Here is a 20,087-nt window from a genome sequence, read left to right on the forward strand (position 1 = left end):
CAATTTCAAAATGATGCTAATTTGCTTTAAATTAATCTATAATTATTATAAACTCACCAAAAGATACCAAGAGTTTTTGGATTCTAAAGTTCATATGAAAAATAAACCAATGCGTTTTGTCAAAAATAATTCTGAAAATAAAAACCAATGAAGAGGGATTAGACCTAGCAGCTGTGAACATATTTTGGAATTATAATAATTGAATATAATAAAGTATATCTATAAACATTCTAGATTAAAACATGGACTTTAAGAAGTGATTATAGAGTGAAAAGGTCATTCTATATAAAATACATGAACCCAGAGGGATAAAAGACAAGGTGGTAAGTTTTACAATGCTTTCTAAAATGTGCATTGCAAAATCAAACACCTTAACCACAGTTAGAAGGCAAATTTCAAACTGGGGGAAAAAAAATGTAATAATGATAACAAATGATTCAATTATTTAATACACAAATAATGTATATAAATCAGTATTAAAAAGCCATAATCTCAAGCAGAGAGAGTCAAGTATCATTTGGTCTCACTTATTTGTGGAGCATAACAAAGAACACGGTGGACATGGGGAGATAGAGAGGAGAGGGAGTTGAGGGAAACTGGAAGGGGAGAGGAACCATGAGAGATATGGACTCTGAAAAACAACCAGAGGGTTTTGAAGGGGTGGGGGGGTGGGAGGTTGAGGAACCAGGTGGTGGGTAATAGGGAGGGCACGTACTGCATGGAGCACTGGGTGTGGTGCAAAAAACAATAAACACTGTTATGCTGAAAATAAAGAAATAAAAATTAAAAAAAATAAATTTAGGTTAAAAAAAAAAAGCCATAATCTGATGGAAAAATAGTCAAATGCTATTAACGGTTTACAGTAAAGAATATGCAAATATATCTTAAATATATGAAAATATGTTAATCTTTACCCTTTAACAAAAGAAATATAAATTAAAACAATGGCCACTTACAATTTTGGTCTTTGGCAAGGATCAAATAATCCAATTAGGCATTGTGTTAAAGAAGGTGAAAAAACCAACTCTCTCCTTAATTGTTAATGGAAATATACGATGTTATATAGGTAACATCAATATTTATAAAAATTTTCATAAATTACATCCTCTTTGAACCAGCATTTCCATGTTTACAAATATATAGATAGAATCCCACATATTAAAAATTATATTACGTAAATTATATTTATTGAAATATTTTTAATCATGAAAATATTTGGAAAAAATAAAATCCCTTACAGACTAGTTAATTTAACGAGGGACAGATCCATGTAATGGAATACTATATAGTTATTAAAAGAATGAGGCAGCTCTTTCTATGTACTATATGGAATGATATCAAAAATATATTGTTCAGTGATAAAACAAGTTGAGGAAACTGTTGTAGAGAATGCTAAAATTTGGTCTTATAGTATGTACACACATATTTAACATATGTTTGCATATATATAAAACAGATCTGGACAGAATACATAAAAAATAGAATCAGGGGAGGGAAATAGTTTGCCCTAAGTAAGAGGATGGAAAATAAACTTAATTTCATACTTTTTTAACAACTTATATTTTTGCACCCTATATTTATAATAACAATATTTAAAAGAGCTATTTATTAAAATACAGAAAATAAAAATAATATAAAATATGAAAACTAAAAGTAATAATATTATAGGTAACTTTGTCAAATAATATAATTAAGTGATAGTTTCTCTCAAGTTAACTGGTTCCTCATCCATATAATAAATTTGATTGCTGTGAACCCTTCCAACTATAAAAGTTTATGTCTATGTTATGGAATTCTCTCAAAAATGATACATGTGTATTATGTTGTTTGGAAAACAAATACTATGTAATATGCTAAGAGAGCTAATTATGAAATAAATAATTATTATCTTGCTTAGCTTTGTAAATGTAAAGTAAGCCAGTCAAATGCAATAAAGTCTCCAATGAATTAAAATTAAAACTGAAATTCCAGTCCTGGGCACAATACTGTTGGCTGGTCTCTAGTTATTTAGATTCTAAGGAAACACACCTTCTCAGACATTTGAAATAAATGTCTTTTTTTCTGATTTATTCTGGACAGAACTAAAATGTATGTTGCTAAGATTATATATCTGTTGAAGAATAAATGAATAAATATGTGGATCACAAATACAGGCATTAACCATTACAAGGCAAACTAATTAGCTGAATCAAAGAACAGAGTTAAGGGGCCATTTAGGAATAAGGTTCTAAATGAGTTTCATACTGCCTCCCTACAGGCCCCTGGAAACAAACCTCAAGACTTTCCTAAACCTTAAAATTCTTTTAATGGTTTCATTTTGTGGTTAGGATAAAATCCAAACTACTTAACATGGCATTCAATGCCTTTGTGATATGACTAACTGTGAAGTGCTAACTTCTGGAGACTCATTTCATATCACTCTCCTTCTTCCAATTCAACTTTGGTCATTTTAAACTTTCAATTCCTTGGATGCACCAAATTCTCACTTCCTTCTGGATCGTTGGACATATTTTTAACCTGTGCTTACCCTCAACCCACTTTAGTTTTCTTGTTGTTCGTTTCACATTTGGCGTTAATTTTATGGTCAATGTGCCCATAAAACCTTTCCTGACTCTTTAGACCACTCAATGTTCCCTTGCACTATGACCTCATCTTTAGCATTATATATGCCTTTTAAGAACCCACTATCACAGTGTAATATAATTATTTGTATAATCACTTTTCTTATCCACTAACCTATAAATTCCATTAGCATGCCTATCTCATTTATTACTTTTTCTCCAAAATTTATTATGGTGTCAACACTACCCTATAAAATTGCTGCCCCAACACATACACACATACAACACAGACACAAACACACACACACAATGTCCCACTTTTTTGCCTTATTTTTCTTTATAGCTTTTTTCCCATTTAGCTTATTGTATTTTAATTTCATTTTACTATCCGTCTTCTCCCACTGTTACACAAACTCCATAGGGCTGGGATTTTTCCCCATTTTGTTCAACTGTTCCAACCTGAGAGACTGAAACAAAATAGACACCCAATAAGCATTTTGTAAAGATTTTATGTGTGTATTTATATATTCATTTATTTTAGATAGCACATGCATGAGTAGGGGGAGGGGCACAGGGAGAGAGAGAACCTTAAGCAGGCTCCACACAAGGCTCCATCTCCTGACCCTAAGAAAGCAAAAGCCAGATGCTCAACTTCCTGAGGCACCCAGGTGCCCCTAAACATTTCTTAAATGAACAAATAAGCTAATTAATAATGGTAGGTAGGGGAGTGAAAAAATTGTGTTGTGAGTGAATTCATCCTGCCAAAAGACAGGATTGAGACATGGTCTATAATTTAAAATTAGTTACTTGGAATCCTTAAGGCTAACAAGTACCATCCTCCACCTTCATCAGTGGCTAGACTCTCCTTGAGAGCTAAAAGATGGCACCAGTCCATACCTTCACCTGATTCTCCTTTGATCCAGTGCTTATTACATACTACAAAGAGAGCACTCATCACTAGAATCCAGGTTTTGAGTGTCTTAGCAAAGGCAGAAAAAGAGTCATTTTTCTTACATAGCCCATCAGTTTATTATATTTACAAGGTTTCAGATATCTTGGTCTTTTTTGTTCATTGTCCCTCTGAGAAGCAGAAGGGATTCCAAGTTACTAATTATAGGTCATAATTTGTTTTATCCACTGTTAACACAGAATATCTTTTTGTCAATGCTTTCACCTATTGATTCAGGCAGTACCAACTGGCGGGGGGCAGTTAAGAGAATAGGTCTATGAGACAGTTCTGCCTCATGCTGCCTCTATTCCAGAAGTCAGTGGATTTCACAAAATCTTTCCCAGAGTTAACAGCCAGTAGAACTTTCAATATATGCATGGTATACTTATTTTGGAGGGGAAAATTTGGTGAAAATTTGAACTGAATTATCCAGCATAAACATATTCAGAAAGTCTACTGACTTCTAAAGGAAACAGTGCATGCTGTGTGTTATATCCAAGGGGTACTGAATTAAAAATGATGAAACACTTTACATACATCTTATTGTCACTTATATTTTTTAATCCAAAGGTAATTTTTACCAATAATTATTCTAAACCAGCTTCCATAAGAATCACTGTGACCCTATTCCCCCTTTTGCAGAGAACACTGGCTCTATGTTGAATCTGGATATTTGATTCTAAAGAATGCAACACCAATGTCAAATTCTCCATAGTTCCTAGATGCAGCAATTGAAGTAACTGACATTGTAATACTGGACAAAACTCTAGAATGGCATGAAGAACGTATTTGTGTACCCCAAAGTACTATCACATTACTGAAATATGATGATAAAAAATTATTTCTTCTAAGTACAAATATGATATATAATTTATGCACAATCCCTGTGACCATAGATTACCATGCTTTACCATTCCTTCCAAACAGGTTTCTTGCCAATTTTCCACCAGAAACCTATTTCAAAGTTACAACGAGAAACAGCAGAGAAGTATGACATAAATACATATAGGCATACATATGTACATATACTACTAACTTTGGATGGTGACCAAGTAACACAGTCAAAACAAATGAAAATTCTGAAGAGAACTCTGTATGTGAGGACAACAATTACCAGGGAAAACAGATGATATGTTGTTAGAAATAGCTTGAAGATGGAGAAGAAATATCAGTCAGTTAGCCCTGGGATAGGACAAGATACAGCTTGGAATACTAGGACCCAGAAGAAATGTCTCAAAGACCTTTATAAATTCTAAAAGTAAATTGACTTCTAACTTCCCATTAGGAAGATATTGTGTAGCTTAAATGTTATGAAGTCCCTTTCCTTTCTCTGAGACAATCTGTCTCTTTGCCTTTTTCATTCTTCAATGCCACAGCAAATCCATGTATCAGATTCACCCTGAACAAGATGAGAAATAACATTTTTTGCCCTAGTTTGGAATTTGCTGACACTATGAAATTTTCACTCTCTGTGTTAACATGTTTGACACCTGTATCATTGCTAGACCCCTCCCCCCCAAAAAGAATTTCCATATATTCAGAAAGATAATTCCTGAAGCTAAAGTAATGAAAATCAAGTAAGTCCAAAGTCAGTTTTCTTTAACTAAGCAGTTTCTAGACATTACCTTGTGAGGGTAAGGAAACCAATACTGGATGAATGACAAGAAGACTAAAAGTTGCTACTTGGCATATTTTGCTACTTAAATATTCACCCCAAGATTTAATGTCTTAATAAAAAAAAAACTATTATTTCTCATGATTCTGAGAATTAACTGTGTAAATTCAGAATGGTCCAGCTAAAATAAGGCTGAATGGTGTTGGAAGGTCTCACTGATGTAACAAATATATTGGACTATAGTAAGTAGAATGATGGAGATAACTTGGTCATTGTATCTTTCATCATCCAGGCCAGTTTAATTTCCCAACCCAACTACACTTACATTCCCTAAAATAACAAGAGAAACTCCAAAGTTCAAGCACTTTTCAAGACTCTCCTTACATTTGTGAAGAAACTTTGTCCAAAGCAAGACCTGTGGACAACTGAGATTCAAGGGGTAGAGAAATAAATCCCACCTCTCTTGATTAAAGGAGGTACAAAGTTGTGCAAACAGGAATGAGAAGAATTATGGTGCTTTTATAATCCACTACAGGTACCACAGAGGAAAGATGGTTTGTGAAACTAACCTTGTTCTAGGTGCCCTACAGAAAGTTCATGTATAAAATTTATCTTAGAAGACTTTGTGGTTTCTTGTTACCAGAAATTTCCCTTGAATTGAAAAGATATTTTCTTGACATAAGGACATATTACAAGGTACTATCATTCTGAAAGGAAATATTGTATGCAGATGAAAACAAACACAGCCCAAAGTTACCCAAGCACAATGAAAACCTAGGGTGGAGATTGCCAGTCATTGGAGACAAACAATTCCTGGGTAATGTAGTTATTCTATCTTGTGTTGTTTGTTGTAAATTGCAAATCCAACCAGTCAGAATAGTGGCCTGAGATGTTAACAAAGATCTAAATATAAGAAACTCACTATTACAATAATTAAGTAAACAAAAACATTTCTAAAAATATGTTTATTTGGTGACAATAGCTAAACGTGATACTTGGTTTAGTTACCTACATCCTAGTGAATTCTAAGATAGATTTTTGAGCAATTTTAGATCCTATATTCCATAAGCTTTATAAGACTACTTAAATAATAGTCCCTTTACTATTAACAATATAATTCATAGTTAATGACTTTTTCTAATGTTATATTTATTTACCATCAGTAATAGAATTCACACTTTTAAACCTCAGGCTAATATTTTTCTATTGTTCAATGAATAGTCTTTATTAGCCCCGGACTTTCTTGGATTAATGGCAGAGGATAAACAGAATATTCTACAATGGAATGAAGTGTTCCTTCAATATTTCAACATTCACAATGAAAGCCAATCAAGTTTGAAAATATTTTTTTTCATTTCCATCAGATATTACTGGATTAGCTACTTTATGAATCTATTCCCACCTGGTCTAGGTTCTTTCTAATTTTCTGAAATAATTCAAGCAACAATACTTACTAGTCCTGGAACTTCAAAGAACATTAACACTTTAAGGAAATGTAATTAACCTCTAATTCACTGATATTTGCAGGGTTTTATCTCATTTGCCAACTCTAATAATTTAGTAGTTTCTGCCAGAGCACTATATTGAGTAGGATTCTGAGGTCAAGTCTGGTCTCAGGAGGAAAGAATGCAGTAATTGATTAGTGATGTCTTCTATAGAAACCAAGGAAAGACACAATTACCATCAATGTCCCATTCATCTCTAAGTCAAATTTGTCATTTTATTTATTTATTTATTTAGAACGAGAGAGACAATCTCAAGCAGACTCCACACTGAGCCTGTGGAGCCCCACCCACGGCTGGATCTCACGACTGCAGGATCGTAACCTGAGTTGAAATCAAGAGTTGGATGCTTAACAGACTGAACTGCCCAGGCATCCCTCAAATTTGACATTCTAAAGACAGAAAAAGACAGCAGAAGGGACTCCATAGTCTCACTGTATTTAATGATAAAGTCCAGGCTTAGAAGTCCCATTATGACTTGGAAGCCAGTATTTATTTGAAATAGACATATGACTGGCCATCATTCACTTCCCACTAATTTTTCTAGTTACTCACTGTGTGCAAACATAGTTGGAATACAGTTTCTAGTGTTTCCCTTCTATTGCTGCTCTTATCCCAAACCACAGAAACGGGACCTTGCTCTACCACGAAATAGGCAACTGAGCTGGACTTTGTTGATAAAGTGTTTGCTCTAGAAGTCTGAAACTTGAATGGGCAATGCAAAGAGTGAGGAAATATAGAGAGAGTCAGATGATTCCAACCATAGCAAGAGCATAGATCAGATGCTTGTGCCAGTGTGACTTTGATGATTTCAGCCAGTGTGACTTTGATTTCCTTCAGCCCCACCTGCAACTCTCCATTTTCTAAGCTTTTGACTACAAACCAATTATCAATTATGGGCAGCCCTCCTATTTTTCCAATGTGTCTTCTTTGGGTTAAAGGCCAGAGATAATTTCTGTTGCTTCAAACCAGGAACCTGATTGATATTTTATTCAGTTCCACAGTCATGAGTAAGTATTAATGTTGTAATATTTTCCTCAGTCAAGTCATACATTTCCATTTGTAACCCCAAAATTGAATAAAATGTGTTCCATTGGAAAATATGAAAAATATGGTCATTTGACAATTACAAACATCTATAATCATGTCATTTCTGTTGGTGGAATTAGCTCAATTATTCCACTATATGACTCTTCAAATCTCATCAACATTATCTTATTGTTTCAATAACCATATAAAAACCAACCAAACAAACAGAAGCTGAATTGAAACAAAGACTTTATACATTTAATGAGAACCACCTGTGTAAAATTCCCTCACTTTCCTCTAATCTGTCTATGCTCAGAATATATTACATTTGTTAGTTATGGGTTATAAAGAACATATACTTTTAAGATTAAAGGTTGATTTATAGATAATTGTTCATGTAGGATGTAACAAACCCATAAAAGTCCTGCCACATACAAAGTCTGCACTAATGTATATTTGGCAAATATTCTACTCTTAAGCCCTGGTTTACTTATCTGCTGTCAGGAAGAAAAGGTAAGACGACATGCTGTCCAGGAAACTCATAATGTACTTCCATCATACTAGTATCACTTTGAGGCCAACTCATGGAGTATACATTACTCTTCTTAGCTATTTACATTAAGACTCCATTAAAAAAATGTCCTTTAGTCTTTCTGTTTTTATTAATGAAAAAATGCTACATTAAAAAATTTCTGCTTGCTTTTCCTTCTTACTTCATATAGAGACCCTTGTGTAATCTGCAAAAGAGTCTGAGAAGAATGGCACAAGCAGTCAAAATATTTACATATTTCTCTGTAAATTATTTCATAGAAAGATTTAACAAGCATAAGTAAGCTATGACAAGCATGTTCACTTATCTGAAGAGAAATACTTGAAGCTGATTTCCTGGCACTGAGAGGGAAGCTGGCTAAGTGACATCTCCCTTTATGGAATGCAACGATTAAACCAATGAGTTGTGTTTTACCTTCTCCAGGAAGGTCAGTTTAATATGGATTTGTTTTCCATAATGCTCAATATACTACAGCCAAAATTGTAGAATCTGTCACCAATATTGGTAACTAAAGCAAGGCTTAACACTGAAGTTAAAACAAAAACAAAAAACAAAACAAAAAAAGAAACCAAAAGCAAAAACAAAACCCTAAATATCCACCCCAACAACAATAGAAACACAATTGTCTGAAATGTAGTGATATATATGGGTAGTTTCATACAAAACTGAGAAAGCAGTAAATGCTTAAATACTAAGAAATAAACTTACATTTGAAGACAAGAAATGGGGCATCTCAAAACAGGATTATACAAAATGATTGACCTATACACAATGTAGTTTTTATTTCCTCCTGAATTGAAAGGAACATAACTGGAGAATGTTGCCATGATTTTGTATAGAGTCTTTCTTTAAGAAAACAAAGAATAGGGATGACTGGATGGCTCAGTCATTGTCTGCCTTCAGCTCAGGTCATGATCCCAGAGTCCTAGGATAGAGCCCCACCTCAGGCTCCCTGCTCAGTTGGAAGCCTGATTCTCCCTCTTCCACTCTCCCTGCTTGTGTTCACTCTCTCACTGTGTCTCTCTTTGTCAAATAAATAAATAAAATATTTTTAAAAAAGAAAAGAAAAAAGAAAGAAAGAGAAGAATGAATGAGGGCATTTATGTAGATGCCCAAACTCTGAAATCCCCTGTCTACTATACAGAGGAGCAAGCTCTAATTTCACAAGTTACAGAGAAGTCTCATGGATTCTCCTATGCTGAAGTCATCAGCATTTCACATCACAGAATATGCTATAGGGTGTAAAATGATGAATATTGGGAATCTGGAAGATTACATTCCAGCCCAAATTCCTAATCTATCACAATGACCTGAACGTAACCTCTACTTCCCACTCTTCCTTACCTGGCAGTTGAAGAAAATTATTTTCCCTGAACATAATTTCAGAAAAGAAATGAGTAAAACATTGATAGCATATGCAAAGTACCCTACTTTAGAGAGGAGCAGTAACTTAAAATAACAATGTTGGATTTGGTTCCTATTACGCTGAAAAGAGCTGGCTTCTATAACCCCTCCCACCAAGGCTACCGTAATATATTGCTTATCGGTGAAAGACCTCCTTGTTAGCAGCTCTGATCACAGAGGTTTCATTCTAATCTCTCTTAAATTGCTCAGCTTGGAAAAGCATAGGCAATAACTCTTAGCTAACAGGATTTCAATAGCCTCATAAATTCTACCTTTGGAAAATTTTCAAACCAAGACATCCGTTCACATTCTTCACCCCTTCTACTCATTTGCACAAAATAAGATGTCAAGTTTGGTCTCTTAGAAGACCCATTTCTGGTTGTTCAGCATCTAGGATTGATTCCCTGCCAGTTTAAAAAAAAAAAAAGTGTGGTCAAGTGAGGCAAGGCTTCCATCCTAACCTAATAGCTCAAGATTTAAAAGATGGCAATCTGCTTGTTCCAGGACTCTCAATAGAATTGATAGCAGTTGTCATTTTTTTCAATTTAATTTGTCTTTTGAGACATTTTTTAAACCAAATGGAAGCAGTACTATTTCTTTTTTAATTTAAATGTTTTTTCTCTTTGAGTTTAGAGATATCTGGTAAAATGTTATTGTTTTTATTAAAGAAAAGCAATGTGAAAATACTGAACTATGGACAAGATTTTTTTAAACTGAGGGGAAAAAAGACAGCCATATTTCTTTGAACTTATCCTGCCTATAGTTCTTTATTCTGTCCCAGAAATAATAAGATGGATGGACTATGCTGGGCTGCAAAAGTGATTTGCTGTCAGGAGACATTTCAAATCTTCATATGAGCATGATAAAATATTTTTTAATAAAAATGTCTTTATATCTACCAATTTGAAGTCAATGGGTATGTGTAGGATCAGTTTATAACATGGAATATAGAATATAAAGTCATGGACATCAGGGTCCAGTCCCAGCTTTAGATAGTCATAGCTTTATTACTTAATTCTCTGTTTTTCTTCATCAATAAAATGAGACTAATAATAATAATATATATTCCATGAGGGTTTTTAAAAATATTAAATGAGATGCCAAATATAAAGTGACTACTAGGGATTGGGGGGGCGGGTAAGGCTCTTAAAAGATTAGTTTTATTATATACCTAGATGACAGATTGCTAGGTAGGCCAATAACTTACTCATGAACCTTGGCCATCCATGGCTGTATTCTTACTTTCTGGTTACCTGTGTCTGTAGGCTTCATGTCCTTCACCTTCCCTGGATTGCCATCCTTCTGTTATTAAATTCGTTCTCTTTCAATATTTACTGACAGCCCTCTGTGTACCTGGCACTGTGATATATGTTCAGAAGGCAAAAAGAGCCAAATGTACTATAGTCCCTGTCCTCAGGAGCTAGCTGCCTTTCAGGTATGTATATGATATGAGGAGGGGAGTAGGTAGGAGGAGGCTGACAATATTTATAACGTATACAGTAATCATGATAGAGATGTATACGAGCTGGTAATCTGCCCTCTTTGGGGTGGGCTGGAGGAGGTAGCCAAATTCATAAACAAAATATTTGCTGAGGTGATTGTGATTTCACAATTAATTCTCAGTATAAGGTGCAGTAACATGCAAAAACAGTAATCTCCTGCAAGAGAAAGTGTTGAATGTAGTTTGAATTCATGGATGGATCAGGATCAGTGACAGTTAAGTGTAGGAATGGGATGTTATCTTCTACGATTATGGAATTACAAACTAGAATGAACTTAATGAATAGTAAAAGCAATAAAACGGCAATAATTATATACCATTTGTTGTGTGCCAGGACACTTTCTACATACTAACTTCTTTAATGATTAGAAATACTCTATAATGTGGGGCGCCTGGGTGGCTCAGTGGGTTAAAGCCTCTGCCTTCGGCTCAGGTCATGATCTCAGGGTCCTGGGATCGAGCCCCACATTGGGCTCTCTGCTCCGCGGGGAGCCTGCTTCCCTCTCTCTCTCTGCCTGTCTCTCTGCCTACTTGTGATCGCTGTCTGTCAAATAAATAAATAAAATCTTTAAAAAAAAAAAAAGAAATACTCTATAATGTAAATATTATTATCCTCATTTTAGAGGAGAGAAAACCTGAGGTATAGAAAGGTTAAACAGGGACACCTGGGTAGTTCAGTTGGTTAAGAGGCTGACTCTCAGCTTCAGTTTAGATTCTTTTTTTTTTTTAAAGATTTTATTTATTTATTTGACAGAGAGAGATCACAAGTAGAGAGAGGCAGGCAGAGAGAGAGAGAGAGGGAAGCAGGCTCGCTGCTGAGCAGAGAGCCGGATGCGGGACTCAGTCCCAGGACCCTGAGATCATGACCTGAGCCGAAGGCAGCGGCTTAACCCACTGAGCCACCCAGGCACCCTCAGTTTAGATTCTTAATCTTGAGATCTTGCAATGTTGGGACTGAGCCCCAGGTAGGGCTCTGTGATGAGCATGGTGGCTTCATATTCTTTCTCCCTCTCCCTCCCCTTGTGTTCTCTCCTTTCTCTCTCTCTCTTTCTCAAATAAATAAATAAAATATTGAAAGAAAGAAGAAAGATTGAACAATTTCCGCAGGAATATCTCATTTAGTAAGTAGCAAAGGTGAGATTCAAACCCAACCAGTTTAAGTCTGAAGCCAGAGTCTCACACGCAATGGTATTCTGCTTCTTTGTTTTTGTCTTTTCAACTAAGGAAACTTGTGCCCAGCTAGATAAATTATCAGAGCTCTAGGTGAGGGAGGGGCCTCCTATTAGAGTGGCTTTATCAGCCCTACCCTGACAGGCTGCTACTAGAGAAAATTACCTAATTCCCTAATCATCTGTACTTAAAAGTTACATCAAATCCTTGTAGCTAAAACTAGCTCACAGCATGTGCTCATGATAGTTGTGGAACAAAGATAGGAAATAAAGCCAAAAATACAAAGCAATGAAGAAATAAGTTGTGCAGGCTTTAGAGTTACTTCATGCTTAATGTATTGACTTCTTGGAATCAAACATTTCTTCTATGGGCACCACACAGGTATGCTTCTATAATTCAGGAGAAATTAAACTTCATAATGCAGGGAAGATCCACTGTCATGTGCTCTCCCTTGGCCTGAAACATAGTAAAGAATGGTTGTTCACGTCTTCCTTTATTCTTTTTCCACTTCTTTCATTTTTCCTTCCTTCCTCTTTGCCTCCATACCTTTCACTACCCCTCCTTCCCTCTTCCTTCTTTCCTTCCTTACACTTATTCTTTCTTCCAAATTACTATCTAGTAACTCTTCCAATCTCTGAATGGTCTTTCGTTTTTGTGTCTAGTAATAAAGTTTTAATGACAAAAAAAAAAAGGAGAAATACACTAATTCTGAGAACTATTGGTGAATACTCACAGAACTACTAGATGGCTTAAAAAAAGGTAGAATGATCTAATCTCAATATAAAGCTCAGAGTCATAGGTAACTTTGAGTTAAATCCATTTATGGTCCCCACTGAAAAATATTTCAAGCTTTCAAGATTATCGGTTATTTGTAATACCATCCCCTTGCCCCACCACTCAAGGGCAACTGTTTGGTAAGTAATGTAATAAAATTGTTACTTAAGAACAAATTTCAATAGAGTTACAATCATAAACCTTAGCATTGAAAGGCATCATGAAGGAATACACTCCCAAAACTTGGTCCAACTAAGCAGTAGTTCTTTTTTTTTTTTTTTTTAAGATTTTATTTATTTATTTGACAGAGAGAGAGAGAGAAAGAGAGATAGATAACAAGTAGGCAGAGAGGCAGGCAGAGAGAGAGGGGGAAGCAGGTTCCCTGCTGAGCAGAGAGCCCGATGCGATGTGGGGCTCGATCCCAGGACCCTGAGATCATCACCTGAGCTGAAGGCAGAGGCTTAACCCACTGAGCCACCCAGGTGCCCCTAAGCAGTAGTTCTGAACTAGAAAAAAATATACATTCAGTCAGAGAGGTCCTGTCTTAATTTTAAATTTATACATGTATTTTATGTAGGGGGAAAATACTTTTTATGATAGTTTCATATATACTTATTTAATGACCTATGAACACACATTAATGCATATTTTCATTTATACACACATGATATCATTAGTAAAAATTTTCACAAAATTAATCTTTACAAGACTTCAAACAAGTTTCAAAAAACATGTAACTTCTGAAATAAACTGACGGTAATAAAAGAAAATAACTGAAGACTCCAAAAGAAGTCATAATTTCCCTATTTTTAATATTCTATCCATTAGTTGTTTGCCTTATAAATGAAAGTATGAAGCAAATATGTAATGTATTCATGCACCATCTCCTTAGGTATAAAGGTTAAGAAAAATTGATTACAAACAAATGAGATCTATGACAAAGGCAGAGAAGTAAGGTGGCCAGCCCCCCAAATTAATCAGCATATAAATTAATCTTTCTTCCAAACAAAAAGTAGAACAGGAAGCATTGTCATCAATAATCTACTATGCCAAGACATTCTCTAGGATGAATACTAATGAATATAAAGAAATAGTAGCCGGATGAGTAAGGTAAATGTTTAAAAGTTAAGAGAAAAAGTCTGAACATTTTATAGTCTGTGAACTATGTTTTAAATGACTTATTATTATCAACAATAGTGCTATTATAGTAATTGATTACCATTTACAGGGCACCTACAGAGTGCCCCACACTATGCAAAGAATGTCCCACATGCATTCTGTAGTTTTTACATTTATCTTGCAAGGTAAGTATTATTACCTCCATTTTTACAATTTCAGCAACTGAACTTCAGAAAGTTTAGGTGTTGTACCTATATATCTATAACAATGACACTAGGTCTTGTTATTTAAAAGGCTAGACACTTTCCACAATGCAGAGAGAGACTGAGAGTATTTTTGAAAAGTTGTATATAACTATATAACATTATAATTTTAATGACATAGTTTTTGTTTTTATAATCATGGTGTTCATTGACTATTATCTTCAGTTTATTTCAGAAGTTATAAATTTTTTCTACAAAGTTTCATATTATCTTTTAACCACCTACTTTTCACTTATTCTAGAAATGACTCCATAAAGTAATCTGGACAAGTGAAGGACCGAGATGACCATCTAAGATAAAGACAATATGGTTTCACTTACTTGTGGAGTATAAGGAATAACAGAGAGTACATTGGGAGAAGGAGAAAATCAGTTGGGGGAAATCGGATGGGGAGGTGAACCATGAGAGATTGTGGACTCTGAAAAACAAACTGAGGGTTTTGGAAGGGAGGGGGATGGGGGTTAGGTGAGCCTGGTGGTTGGTATTAAGGAGGGCATGTATTGTATGGAGCACTGGGTGTGGTGCATAAACAGGAATCTTGGAACACTTGGAAAAAATAAAATAAAATTAAGATAAAAACAATTTCTAAGAGGATGAACTCTCCTAAGGATGGATGATTTTTTGATGGTGACCTCACATCATTACACTTCACACATGAGTTTTCCCTCTTATTCATCCTCCCTAATGGCCCTTCAATTCCCTTCTGTTAAGGACAAGAATACATGGAAATCCTACCATCTCAAACCCAACCAACATGTATGATTATAAAATGTTCTAAGGAAAAGAGTGGTCATACATTAGTTCTTAAATAGACATTAGAAAAGGGTAGGAAATTTGCAAAGTTGTGAAATACTGACTATAAAATTACATATGCTATGATTGAGGAAAGAAAAAAAATTAAATATTGTGTGAATGTGAATAAGTTTTCTCTCTAAATCAGTTAAATCTTACCTTGTAAAGTTCAGGTTGCATGGTGGTTTAAAACATCTTTGAATAATGTCTTTTTTAAACAATGTGTTTAATGGGTGCCCGGGTGACTCAGTCAGTTAAGTGTCTGACTTTGACTCAGGTCATGATCCCAGGGTCCTGGTATTGAAACCCACATCAGGTTCCTGCTTATCCCCTCCCACTGATGCTCCACCTGCTTGTATTTTCTCTGTCTTTGTCAAATGAATAAAATCTTTTTTAAAAAAATGTGTTTAAGAAATGCCTGGGTGGTTCAGTTGATTGAATGTCCAACTCTTGATTTCAGCTCAGGTTATGATCTCAGGGTCCTGGGATCAAGCCCCACTTCATGCTACTCACTCAGTAGGGAGTCTGCCTGAGATTCTTTCTCTCCCCCTCCCTCTGTCTCAACCCTTCACTTGTGCACACTATTTCTCAAATATAATAAATCTTTTTAAAAATGTGTTTAATAATTAAAAACACAAACAACCAGGAGGAAGCAAGATGGCGGAGGAGTAGGAGACTGAAATAGCAATAGGGGTTCAGCTAGATAGTTATCAAACCATTCCAAACACTTACAAACTCAACAGGAGATAGAAGAGAAGAGCAACAATTCTAGGAACAGAAAATTAACCACTTTCAGGAGGTAGGATGTGTGGAGAAGTGAATCCAAAGCAACGTGAAGATAAACCACAGGGGGAGGGGCTGGTCCCCAGAAAGCAGTGGAGCAGTGGAGCACAAAATCAGAATTTTTAGAAGTCAGCTACACTGAGGGACCTTGCTCCAGAGGCTAAGTAGGGGTGGAACACTTGCAGGAACAGTGTGGTTTCAGAACCTGCGGGGTCACAGAAAGATGCGGGTGCTTGAGTGTGGCAGAGCTCCTGGGTATCAGAGAAGGGAAGCTGGCAATAGAGATGGAGCAGAGGAGTGAGAGAGCTCTCAGCTCAGGATTACCTTAAACCATGATCAAAGGCACAACCAGGCCACTGCTCTTCAAGCAGGGACCACACAAGTGGCAGATCCAGAGAGATCCCCCTCCTTCCTCCTCCAGAAGGAGTGGCATGGGAGCAAGCAGCAGGAATCTGCTGGGTTTGGATATTCCAAACGGGGCCATGCAACAGAGATAGAAATGCTCAGTCACGGACGGAGTGAGCTCAGATTGTGGCGGGAAACCAGGGAGATGGAAGGGATTGACTGCTTTTCTCCGAGGACACATTGAGGAAAGGGGCCCTGAGCTTTCAGCTCCTATGCAGCTGGAGATTGGGAGGCTACCATTTTTACTCTTGTCCTCCAATGCTCTACAGAAAGCATTCAGGGAACAAAAACTCCCGAGAGCAAACCCAAGCAGATTACTCAGCCTCACTTATTTGTGGAGCATAACAAAGAACACGGTGGACATGGGGAGATGGAGAGGAGAGGGAGTTGAGGGAAACTGGAGGGGGAGATGAACCATGAGAGACTGTGGACTCTGAAAAACAACCAGAGGCTTTTGAAGGGGCGGGAGGTTGGGAGGTTGAGGAACAGGTGGTGGGTAATAGGGAGGGCATGTACTGCATGGAGCTGTGGGTGTGGTGCAAAAACAATGAACACTGTTATGCTGAAAACAAACAAACAAACAAAAAAAAGATACTCAGCCTGGGCCCTGGCAAAGGTGGTGTAATTCCGCCTCAGGCAAATACATTTGAGAATCACTGCAATAAGCCCCTCCCCCAGAAAATCAGCAAGAACATCCAGCCAAGACCAAGTTCATCAATCAATGAGAACTGCAGAACATTCAATGAGATCTGCAGAACTCCAGTGCTAGTGGAAGGCAACACATAGAAATCATGGCTTTTTTCCCATGATCCTCTACATTTTTTAACTTTATTTTTTATCTTATTTTTTTAAATTTTCCTCTTTCCTCTTTTAATGTTTTTTAACTATTTTATCTTAACAATACATTTTTTTAAAAAATCATTTAAAATATTCATTGTTATAGTCATATTTTATCCCTTCACTGTATTTCACTGTATTTTTGTATACATATGGCATTTTTTCTTTAAAATTTTGGGATGTAATTTCATCTAATAGATCAAAATATACCCTAAATCTAGTGCATGGCTTTGTTCTAGTGTCCACCCTGATCACATTTACTCCTTTTTTTTTTTTTCATTTTCCAACAACTTACCTTATCAATTCCTTTTATAAAATCTTTTTTTAATTTTCATCTTTACAGTCATACTCCATTCCTTCATTGAGTTTACACTTATTTTTGTATATATATATATGCTTTTCCTTCTTTAAAATTTTGGAAAGTGGTTTCCTCTAAGAGACCAGAATACACCTAAAAGCAAGTGGGTGGATTTGTTCTAGTCACCAGTCTAATATAAATATGTATATATATATAGATAGATAGATATAGTTTTATTTTTATTTTTCCCCTTTATTCTCACCCCAGTTTCAGATCTCTTCTGATTTGGTTAGCATATATATTTCTGGGGACTTTGTCACCCTTTTAGTATTTTATTGTTGCATTCATATATTATCTGGATAAAATGACAAAGTGGAAAAACTCACCACAGAAAAAGAAGAACAAGAGGTAGTAGCAATGGCTATGGACCCAATAAATATGGACATTGGTAAGACGTCAGAAATAGAGTTCAGAATGACAATTATCAATATGCTAGCTGGGGTTAAAAGGCATGGAAGATATTAGAGAATCCCTTTCTGGAGAAATAATGTCCCTTTCTGGAGAAATAAAAGAACTAAATGCTAAGTGAAGAGAGAGGCTAAATGTAATAGACCAGAGATCCAGAGTCAAGATGTTGGAGAAGTAGCAGACTGAGACGACATCAGGTAGCAGGAGATCAGCTAGATAGCTTATCTAACCATTGCGAACACCTACAAATCCAATGGGAAATCAAAGAGAAGAACAACAATTCTATAAACAGAAAGTCAATCACTTTCTGAAAGGTAGGACCAGCGGAAAAGTGAATCCAAAGCCAAGGTAAAACAGACCGGGGGGGGGGGCGGGGGGGCTGGCTCCTGGTGAGCGGCGGAGCTAAAGAGCACAAAATCAGGACATTTTAAAAGTCTGCTCCACTGAGGGACATCGCTCCAGAGGCTAAACTGAGGTGAAGCCAATACAAGGTCAGCGTAGCTCCAGGTCCCACCGTGTCACAGAAGAACCAGGGGTGTCTGAGTGTTGCAGAGCTCGCAGATATTAGAGCAGGGAAGCCGGCTACAAAGACAGAGCTGAGGAGGGAGCTCTTAGCTTGGGGTTACCTTGAACCAGGCACAGGCTGGGTGAGCTCCGAGTGCAGCCAGAGACCAGGGAGACAGAGCAACCAAGCACTTTTCTGCAAGCGCGCGGCTGGAGGCCACGGAGATGGGACAAACCAAGCACTTTTCTCCAAGTGTGAGTGAATGAGTGCTTTTCTCCAAGAGCAGCCAGAGATCAGGGAGACAGGAGCAATTGAGTGCTCTTCTCTGAGGGTGCACTGAGGAGCGGAGCCCTGGGCACTCGGCTCCTCCGGGCCAGAGACTGGAAGCCACCATTCCCCGGAACTCTACCGAAAGCCTTCAGGGAACAAAAGCTCCCAAAAGCAAACCCCAGCAGATTACTTAGCCTGGCCCCTGATAAGGGCGGGGCAGTTCCACCTCGGGCAAAGACACTTGAGAATCACTACAAGAGGCCCCTCTCCCAGAAGATCAACTAGAAATCCAGTCAAGACCAACTTCACTTACCAAGGAGAACAGCGGAATTCCAGAGGAAGAGAAAGCAAAGCAAGGAATTCATGGCTTTCTCCCCATGATTCTTCATTCTTGCAGTTAATTTAATTTTTTTCTTTTTTTCCTCTGCTAATTTTTTTCTTTTTTTAACTCTTACCCTTTCCTCCTTTAACATTTTTTAAAACTAAATAATCTTTTTTTAACCTTCATTATTACAGTCATATTTTATCCTCTATTGTATCTAACTATATTTTTTGTATACACATAGGGTTTTTTCTTCTAAAAAATTTGGGGTACAACATCTCCTAATAGATCAAAATATACCCTAAATCCAGCTCCAGGCTTGTTCTAGTCTCCAGCCTCAGCAACTTCTCTCCACTTTCTTTTTCTTTATTCTCCCAACCACTTGCTTTATCAACTTATTTTTTAGAAATAAAAAAAAAAAATTTCTCATCTTTATAGGCTTATTCCATCTCTTCATTGTGCCTACGCTTATATACGTTTTCCTCCTTTAAAATTTTGGGAGGTAGTTCCTACTAAGAGACCAAAATACTCCCAAAATTAAGTGAGTGACCTTATTCTAATCACCAGTCTAATATATATATATTTTTTTCTTTTTTAATATTTTTTCGTTACTTGTTTTTTTTTTCTTTTTGTAAAGTTCTTTTTTATCCACTTTCTCCCTCCCACAATTTGGGTTCTCTTCTGATTTGGTTAAAGCATATTTTCCTTTTAACATTTTATTTGCTCATTTATACATTCTTACCTGGACAAAATGACAAGGTGGAAAAACACCACAAAAAAAAAAAAAAGAAAGAACAAGAAGCAGTACTGAAGGCTAAGGACCTAATCAATATGGACATTGGTTATATGACATATCTAGAGTTCAGAATGATGATTCTCAAGGTTCTAGCTGGGCTTGAAAAAGGCATGGAAGATATTAGAGAAACATCTCCAGAGAGATAAAAGCCCTTTCTGGAGAAATAAAAGAACT

The sequence above is a fragment of the Meles meles genome, chromosome 8 (assembly GCF_922984935.1).
Source record: "Meles meles chromosome 8, mMelMel3.1 paternal haplotype, whole genome shotgun sequence".
Taxonomy (NCBI): domain Eukaryota; kingdom Metazoa; phylum Chordata; class Mammalia; order Carnivora; family Mustelidae; genus Meles; species Meles meles.